Raw genomic sequence first — 9,597 nt, 5'->3', positions numbered from 1 at the left:
TTTCCTTTCTCGAAATCATCAATGCTAATTTATAGGCCTTTATAGCCCAAAAACAAAGACCACATTTCAAAATATCTGACTAAATTCATGCGCAAACCCCATACAATGTAAAAATACCGATTTTTATTTCTTTTGTTTAATTGGCCAAAATGTATTCTTTAATAAAGTGTAAGAAAACAAGGCATTCTAGACTAGTAATAGGCCTAGATATCAATGTTAATCATTTTCTAGATGAAAAATAAGGCCTTTTATGCTATAACAATGAAATTTCATACCAGTCGAAAATTTTCCATTTTTCCAAAGGGGTTAACCCATGATTTTGGTCAAAAATTCAACATTTTTCCATCTTTTTTTGTGTGGGCAATATAAGCCAGAAAAATGTGTTTTACGATATTCTAGAACGAAAAAACGTGTTTCTAGCCTATAAAAAGAAGAAGTTCAAATAGCTGAAAAATTGAGATTTTTCCAAAGGGGTTAACCCATGGTTTTGTTCAAAAAATGGCCATTTTTCCATATTTTTTAATTTAGGAAATATAGGCAAGGAAAATCTCTTTTACGATATTCTAGAACGAAAAAACGCCTTTCTAAGCTATAAAAACAAGAAGTTCAAAAAGTCGAAAAATTGCCATTTTTCCAAAGGGGTTAACCCATGGTTTTGGTCTAAAAATGGCCGTTTCTCCAACTTTTTGTATTAGGCAATATAGGCCAGGAAAATGTGTTTTACGATATTCTAGAACAAAAAAACGTGTTTCTAGCCTATAAAAAGAAGAAGTTCAAATAGTTGAAAAATTGACATTTTTCCAAAGGGGTTAACCCATGGTTTTGTTCAAAAAATGGCCATTTTACCATATTTTTTAATTTAGGAAATATAGGAAAGGAAAATGTCTTTTCCGATATTCTAGAACGAAAAAACGCCTTTCTAAGCTATAAAAACAAGAAGTTCAAAAAGTCGAAAAATTGCCATTTTTCCAAAGGGGTTAACCCATGGTTTTGGTCTTAAAATGGCCATTTCTCCAACTTTTTGTATTAGGCAATATAGGCCAGGAAAATGTGTTTTACGATATTCTAGAACGAAAAAACGCCTTTCTAGGCTATAAAAACAACAAGTTCAAAAAGTCGAAAAATTGCCATTTTCCAAAGGTGTTAACCCATGGTTTTGGTCCAAAAATGGCCATTTTTCCAACTTATTTTTTTAGGCAATATAAGCCAGGAAAATGTCTTTTCCGATATTCTAGAACGAAAAAACGCCTTTCTAGGCTATAAAAACAATAAGTTCAAAAAGTCGAAAAATCGACATTTTTCCAAAGGGGTTAACCCATGGTTTTGGTCCAAAAATGGCCATTTTTCCAACTTTTTTTTTTAGGCAATATATGCCAGGAAAATGTCTTTTACGGTATTCTAGAACGAAAAAACGCCTTGCTAGGCTATAAAGACAACAACTTCAAAAAGTCGAAACATTGACATTTTTCCAAAGGGGTTAACTTTCCAACTTTTTTTTTTAGGCAATATAAGCCAGAAAAATGTCTTTTACGATATTCTAGAACGAAAAAACGCCTTTCTAGGCTATAAAAACAACAAGTTCAAAAAGTCGAAAAATTGACATTTTTCCAAAGGTGTTCTCAAACTCATTAATAATTCATTAAGAAAATACAAAGGAAACTGATGTTTAATGAGTGTTTGGAAATCGGATGAAACACTGCTTAGTATTTGCATCCTTAATTTCTCCTTCAAAAATGATTTTGTTTGAGAAGAAATATCAAACATTCGACACAGTGTTTCATCACCAGATGAGACACCTCGAAGTTCGTCAAAAATACTCCGCTGCGCGTCGTATTTTCAACTCTCTTCACGGTGATTCATCTGGTGATGAAACACTACATCTCATGTTTGATATATTACTTAACCCATGGTTTTGGTCCAAAAATGTCCATTTTACCAACTTTTTTTTTAGGCAATATAAGCCAGGAAAATGTCTTTTGCGATATTCTAGAACGAAAAAACGCCTTTCTAGGCTATAAAAAAAACAACTTCAAAAAGTCGAAACATTGACATTTTTCCAAAGGGGTTAACTTTCCAACTTTTTTTTTAGGCAATATAACCCAGGAAAATGTCTTTTACGATATTCTAGAACGAAAAAACGCGTTTCTACGCTATCAAAACAACAACTTCAAAAAGTCCAAAAATTGACATTTTTCCAAAGGGGTTAACCCATGGTATTGGTCCAAAAATGGCCATTTTTCCAACTTTTTTTTTTAGGCAATATAAGCCGGCAAAATGTCTTTAACGATATTCTAGAACGAAAAAACGCCTTTCTAGGCTATAAAAACAATAACTTAAAAAAGTCGAAAAATTGCCATTTTTCCAAAGGGGTTAACCCATGGTTTTGGTCCAAAAATGGCCATTTTTCTAACTTTTTTTTTTGGCAATATAAGCCAGGAAAATGTCTTTTACGATCTTCTAGATCGAAAAAACGCCTTTCTAGGCTATAAAAACCACAAGTTCAAAAAGTCGAAAAATTGACATTTTTACAAAAGGGTTAACCCATTGTTTTGGTCCAAAAATGGCCATTTTTCCAACTTTTATTTTTTAGGAAATATAAGCCAGGAAAGTGTCTTTTACGATATTCTAGAACGAAAAAACGCCTTTTAAGGCTATAAAAACAACAAGATCAAAAAGGTCGAAAAATTGACATTATTCCAAAGGGGTTAACCCATGGTTTTGGTCCAAAAATTGCCAATTTTCCAACTTTTTTTTTTAGGCAATATAAGCCAAAAAAATGGCCATTTCTCCACCTTTTTTTTTTTAGGCAATAAAAGCCAGGAAAATGTCTTTTACGATATTCTAGAACGAAAAAACGTCTTTCTAGGCTATAAAAACAACAAGTTCAAAAAGTCGAAAAATTGACATTTTTCCAAAGGGGTTAACCCATGGGTTTGGTCCAAAAATGGCCAATTTTCCAACCTTTTTTTTTTAGGCAATATATTCCAAAGGGGTTAACCCATGGTTTTGGTCCAAAAATTGCCAATTTTCCAACTTTTTTTTTTAGGCAATATAAGCCAAAAAAATGGCCATTTCTCCACCTTTTTTTTTTTAGGTAATATAAGCCAAGAAAATCTCTTTTACGATCTTCTAGATCGAAAAAACGCCTTTCTAGGCTATAAAAACAACAAGTTCAAAAAGGTCGAAAAATTGACATTTTTCCAAAGGGGTTAACCCATGGTTTTGGTCCAAAAATGGCCATTTTTCCAACTTTTTTTTTTTAGGCAATATAAGCCAGGAAAATGTCTTTTACGATATTCTAGAACGAAGAAACGTCTTTCTAGGGTATAAAAACAACAAGTTCAAAAAGGTCGAAAAATTGACGTTTTTCCAAAGAGGTTAACCCATGGTTTTTGTCCAAAAATGGCCATTTTTCCAACTTTCTTTTTTTAGGCAATATAAGGCAGGAAAATGTCTTTTACGATATTCTAGAACGAAAAAACGCCTTTCTAGGCTATAAAAACAACAAGTTCAAAAAGGTCGAAAAATTGACATTTTTCCAAAGGGGTTAACCTATGGTTTAAAAACCAAAAATGGTTATTTTTTCATCTTTTTTTTTTTTAGGCAATATAAGCCAGGAAAATGTCTTTTACGTTATTCTAGAACGAAAAAACGCCTTTCTAGGCTATAAAAACAAGAAGTTCAAAAAGGTCATAAAAGTGACATTTTTCCAAAGGGCTTAACCCATGGTTTTAGTCCAAAATGGCCATTTTTCCAACTTTTTTTTTTTAGGCAACAAAAGCCAGGAAAATGTCTTTTACGATATTCTAGAACGAAAAAACGTCTTTCTAGGCTATAAAAACAACAAGTTCCAACAGGTCGAAAAATTGACATTTTTCCATAGGGCTTAACCCATGGTTTTGGTCCACAAATGGCCATTTTTCCAACTTTTTATTTTAGGCGATATAAGCCAGGAAAATGCCTTTTGCGATATTCTAGAACGAAAAAACGCCTTTCTAGGCTATAACAACAACAACTTCAAAAAGTGGAAAAATTGACATTTTTCCAAAGGGGTTAACCCATGGTTTTGGTCCAAAAATGGCCATTTATCAAACTTTTTTTTTTTAGGCAATATAAGCCAAGAAAATGTCTTTTACGATCTTCTAGATCGAAAAAACGCCTTTCTAAGCTATAAAAACCACAAGTTCAAAAAGTCGAAAAATTGACATTTTTACAAAAGGGTTAACCTATGGTTTAAAAACCAAAAATGGTTATTTTTTCATCTTTTTTTTTTTTAGGCAATATAAGCCAGGAAAATGTCTTTTACGTTATTCTAGAACGAAAAAACGCCTTTCTAGGCTATAAAAACAAGAAGTTCAAAAAGGTCATAAAAGTGACATTTTTCCAAAGGGGTTAACCCATCGTTTTGGTCCAAAAATGGCCATTTTTTCAACTTTTTTTTTTAGGCAATATAAGCCATGAAAATGTCTTTTACGATATTCTAGAACGAAAAAACGCCTTTCTACGCTATAAAAACAACAACTTCAAAAAGTCGAAAAATTGCCATTTTTGCAAAGGGGTTAACCCATGGTTTTGGTCTAAAATGGCCAGTTTTCCAACTTTTTTTTTTAAGCAATATAAGCCAGGAAAATGTCTTTTACGATATTCTAGAACGAAAATCGCCTTTCTAGGCTATAAAAACATTAAGTTCAAAAAGGTCGAAAAATTGACATTTTTCCCAAGGGGTTAACCCATGGTTTTGGTCCAAAAATGGCCATTTTTCCAACTTTTCTTTTTAGGCAATATAAGCCAGGAAAATGTCTTTTGCGATATTCTAAAACGAAAAAACGCCTTTCTAGGCTATAAAAACAACAAGTTCAAACAGGTCGAAAAATTGACATTATTCCAAAGGGGTTAACCCATGGTTTTGGTCCAAAAATCGCCAATTTTCCAACATTTTTTTTTAGGCAATATAAGCCAAAAAAATGGCCATTTCTCCATCTTTTTTTTTTTAGGCAATAAAAGCCACGAAAATGTCTTTAACGATATTCTAGAACGAAAAAACGTCTTTCTAGGCTATAAAAACAACAAGTTCCAACAGGTCGAAAAATTGACATTTTTCCAAAGGGCTTAACCCATGGTTTTGGTCCAAAAATGGCCATTTTTCCAACTTTTTTTTTTTAGGCAATATATGCCAGGAAAATGTCTTTTACGATATTCTAGAACGAAAAAACGCCTTTTTAGGCTATAAAAACAACAAGTTCAAAAAGTCGAAAAATTGTCATTTTTCCAAAGGGGTTAACCCATGGTTTTGGTCCAAAAATGGCCATTTTTCCAACTTTTTTTTTTTAGGCAATATAAGCCAGGAAAATGTCTTTTACGATATTCTAGCACGAAAAAACGCCTTTTTAGGCTATAAAAACAACAAGTTCAAAAAGGTCGAAAATTGACATTTTTCCAAAGGGGTTAACCCATGGTTTTGGTCCAAAAATGGCCATTTTTCCAACTTTTTTTTTTTAGGCAATATAAGCCAGGAAAATGTCTTTTACGATATTCTAGAACGAAGAAACGTCTTTCTAGGCTATAAAAACAACAAGTTCAAAAAGGTCGAAAAATTGACGTTTTTCCAAAGAGGTTAACCCATGGTTTTTGTCCAAAAATGGCCATTTTTCCAACTTTCTTTTTTTAGGCGATATAAGGCAGGAAAATGTCTTTTACGATATTCTAGAACGAAAAAACGCCTTTCTAGGCTATAAAAACAACAAGTTCAAAAAGGTCGAAAAATTGACATTTTTCCAAAGGGGTTAACCTATGGTTTAAAAACCAAAAATGGTTATTTTTTCATCTTTTTTTTTTTTAGGCAATATAAGCCAGGAAAATGTCTTTTACGTTATTCTAGAACGAAAAAACGCCTTTCTAGGCTATAAAAACAAGAAGTTCAAAAAGGTCATAAAAGTGACATTTTTCCAAAGGGCTTAACCCATGGTTTTAGTCCAAAATGGCCATTTTTCCAACTTTTTTTTTTTAGGCAACAAAAGCCAGGAAAATGTCTTTTACGATATTCTAGAACGAAAAAACGTCTTTCTAGGCTATAAAAACAACAAGTTCCAACAGGTCGAAAAATTGACATTTTTCCATAGGGCTTAACCCATGGTTTTGGTCCACAAATGGCCATTTTTCCAACTTTTTATTTTAGGCGATATAAGCCAGGAAAATGCCTTTTGCGATATTCTAGAACGAAAAAACGCCTTTCTAGGCTATAACAACAACAACTTCAAAAAGTGGAAAAATTGACATTTTTCCAAAGGGGTTAACCCATGGTTTTGGTCCAAAAATGGCCATTTATCAAACTTTTTTTTTTTAGGCAATATAAGCCAAGAAAATGTCTTTTACGATCTTCTAGATCGAAAAAACGCCTTTCTAAGCTATAAAAACCACAAGTTCAAAAAGTCGAAAAATTGACATTTTTACAAAAGGGTTAACCTATGGTTTAAAAACCAAAAATGGTTATTTTTTCATCTTTTTTTTTTTTAGGCAATATAAGCCAGGAAAATGTCTTTTACGTTATTCTAGAACGAAAAAACGCCTTTCTAGGCTATAAAAACAAGAAGTTCAAAAAGGTCATAAAAGTGACATTTTTCCAAAGGGGTTAACCCATCGTTTTGGTCCAAAAATGGCCATTTTTTCAACTTTTTTTTTTAGGCAATATAAGCCATGAAAATGTCTTTTACGATATTCTAGAACGAAAAAACGCCTTTCTACGCTATAAAAACAACAACTTCAAAAAGTCGAAAAATTGCCATTTTTGCAAAGGGGTTAACCCATGGTTTTGGTCTAAAATGGCCAGTTTTCCAACTTTTTTTTTTAAGCAATATAAGCCAGGAAAATGTCTTTTACGATATTCTAGAACGAAAATCGCCTTTCTAGGCTATAAAAACATTAAGTTCAAAAAGGTCGAAAAATTGACATTTTTCCCAAGGGGTTAACCCATGGTTTTGGTCCAAAAATGGCCATTTTTCCAACTTTTCTTTTTAGGCAATATAAGCCAGGAAAATGTCTTTTGCGATATTCTAAAACGAAAAAACGCCTTTCTAGGCTATAAAAACAACAAGTTCAAACAGGTCGAAAAATTGACATTATTCCAAAGGGGTTAACCCATGGTTTTGGTCCAAAAATCGCCAATTTTCCAACATTTTTTTTTAGGCAATATAAGCCAAAAAAATGGCCATTTCTCCATCTTTTTTTTTTTAGGCAATAAAAGCCACGAAAATGTCTTTTACGATATTCTAGAACGAAAAAACGTCTTTCTAGGCTATAAAAACAACAAGTTCCAACAGGTCGAAAAATTGACATTTTTCCAAAGGGGTTAACCCATGGTTTTGGTCCAAAAATCGCCAATTTTCCAACATTTTTTTTTAGGCAATATAAGCCAAAAAAATGGCCATTTCTCCATCTTTTTTTTTTTAGGCAATAAAAGCCACGAAAATGTCTTTTACGATATTCTAGAACGAAAAAACGTCTTTCTAGGCTATAAAAACAACAAGTTCCAACAGGTCGAAAAATTGACATTTTTTCAAAGGGGTTAACCCATGGTTTTGGTCCAAAAATGGCCATTTTTCCAACTTTTTTTTTTTAGGCAATATAAGCCAGGAAAATGTCTTTTACGATATTCTAGAACGAAAAAACGCCTTTCTAGGCTATAAAAGCGACAACTTCAAAAAGGTCGAAAAATTGACATTTTATCAAAGGGGTTAACCCATGGTTTTGGTCCAAAAATGGGCATTTTTCCAACTTTTTTATTTTAGGCAATTTAAGCCAGGAAAATGTCTTTTACGATATTCTAGAACGAAAAAACGCCTTTTTAGGCTATAAAAACAACAAGTTCAAAAAGGTCGAAAAATTGACATTTTTCCAAAGGGGTTAACCCATGGTTTTGGTCCAAAAATGGCCATTTTTTCAACATTTTTTTTTAGGCAATATAAACCAGGAAAATGTCTTTTACGATATTCTAGAACGAAAAAACGCCTTCCCTAGCTATAAAAATAAAAAGTTGAAAAAGGTCGAAAAATTGACATTTTTCCAAAGGGGTTAACCCATGGTTTTGGTCCAAAAATGGCCATTTTTCCAACTTTTTTTTTTTAGGCAATATAAGCCAGGAAAATGTCTTTTACGATATTCTAGAACGAAAAAACGCCTTTCTAGGCTATAAAAACAACAAGTTCAAAAAGGTCGAAAAATTGTAATTTTTCCAAAGGGGTTAACCCATGGTTTTGGTCCAAAAATGGCCATTTTTCCAACTTTTTTTTTTTAGGCAATATAAGCCAGGAAAATGTCTTTTACGATATTCTAGAACGAAAAAACGCCTTTCTAGGCTATAAAAACAACAACTTCAAAAAGGTCAAAAAATTGACATTTTTCCAAAGGGGTTAACCCATGGTTTTGGTCGAAAAATGGCCATTTTTCCAACTTTTTTTTTTTTAGGCAATATAAACCAGTAAAATGTCTTTTACGATATTATAGAACGAAGAAACGCCTTCCCTGGCTATAAAAATAACAAGTTGAAAAAGGTGGAAAAATTGACATTTTTCCAAAGGGGTTAACCCATGGTTTTGGTCCAAAAATGGCCATTTTTCCAACTTTTTTTTTTTAGGCAATATAAGCCAGAAAAATGTCTTTTACGATATTCTAGAACGAAAAAACGCCTTTCTAGGCTATAAAAACAACAAGTTCAAAAAGGTCTAAAAATTGACATTTTTCCAAAGGGGTTAACCCATGGTTTTGGTCCAAAAATGGCCATTTTTCAAACTTTTTTATTTTAGGCAATTTAAGCCAGGAAAATGTCTTTTACGATATTCTAGAACAAAAAAAAAACGCCTTTTTAGTCTATAAAAACAACAAGTTCAAAAAGGTCGAAAAATTGACATTTTTCCAAAGGGGTTAACCCATGGTTTTGGTCGAAAAATGGCCATTTTTCCAACTTTTTTTTTTTTAGGCAATATAAACCAGTAAAATGTCTTTTACGATATTATAGAACGAAGAAACGCCTTCCCTGGCTATAAAAATAACAAGTTGAAAAAGGTGGAAAAATTGACATTTTTCCAAAGGGGTTAACCCATGGTTTTGGTCCAAAAATGGCCATTTTTCCAACTTTTTTTTTTTTAGGCAATATAAGCCAGGAAAATGTCTTTTACGATATTTTAGAACGAAAAAACGCCTTTCTAGGCTATAAAAACAACAAGTTCAAAATGGTTGAAAAATTGACATTTTTCCAAAGGGGTTAACCCATGGTTTTGGTCCAAAAATGGCCATTTTTCCAACTTTTTTTTTTAGGCAATATAAGCCAGGAAAATGTCTTTTACGATATTCTAGAACGAAAAAATGCCTTTCTAGGCTATAAAAGCAACAAGTTCAAAAAGGTCGAATAATTGACATTTTTCCAAAGGGGTTAACCCATGGTTTTGGTCCAAAAATGGCTATTTTTCCAACTTTTTTTTCTGTTGGCAATATATGCCAGGAAAATGTCTTTTACGATATTCTAGAACGAAAAAATGCCTTTTTAGGCTATAAAAACAACAAGTTCAAAAAGTCGAAAAATTGACATTTTTCCAAAGGGGTTAA

This window comes from Porites lutea, chromosome 10 (assembly GCF_958299795.1).
Source record: "Porites lutea chromosome 10, jaPorLute2.1, whole genome shotgun sequence".
Classification (NCBI taxonomy): domain Eukaryota; kingdom Metazoa; phylum Cnidaria; class Anthozoa; order Scleractinia; family Poritidae; genus Porites; species Porites lutea.
The sequence above is the reverse complement of the archived record's forward strand: the minus strand, read 5'-3'. Positions refer to the sequence as shown.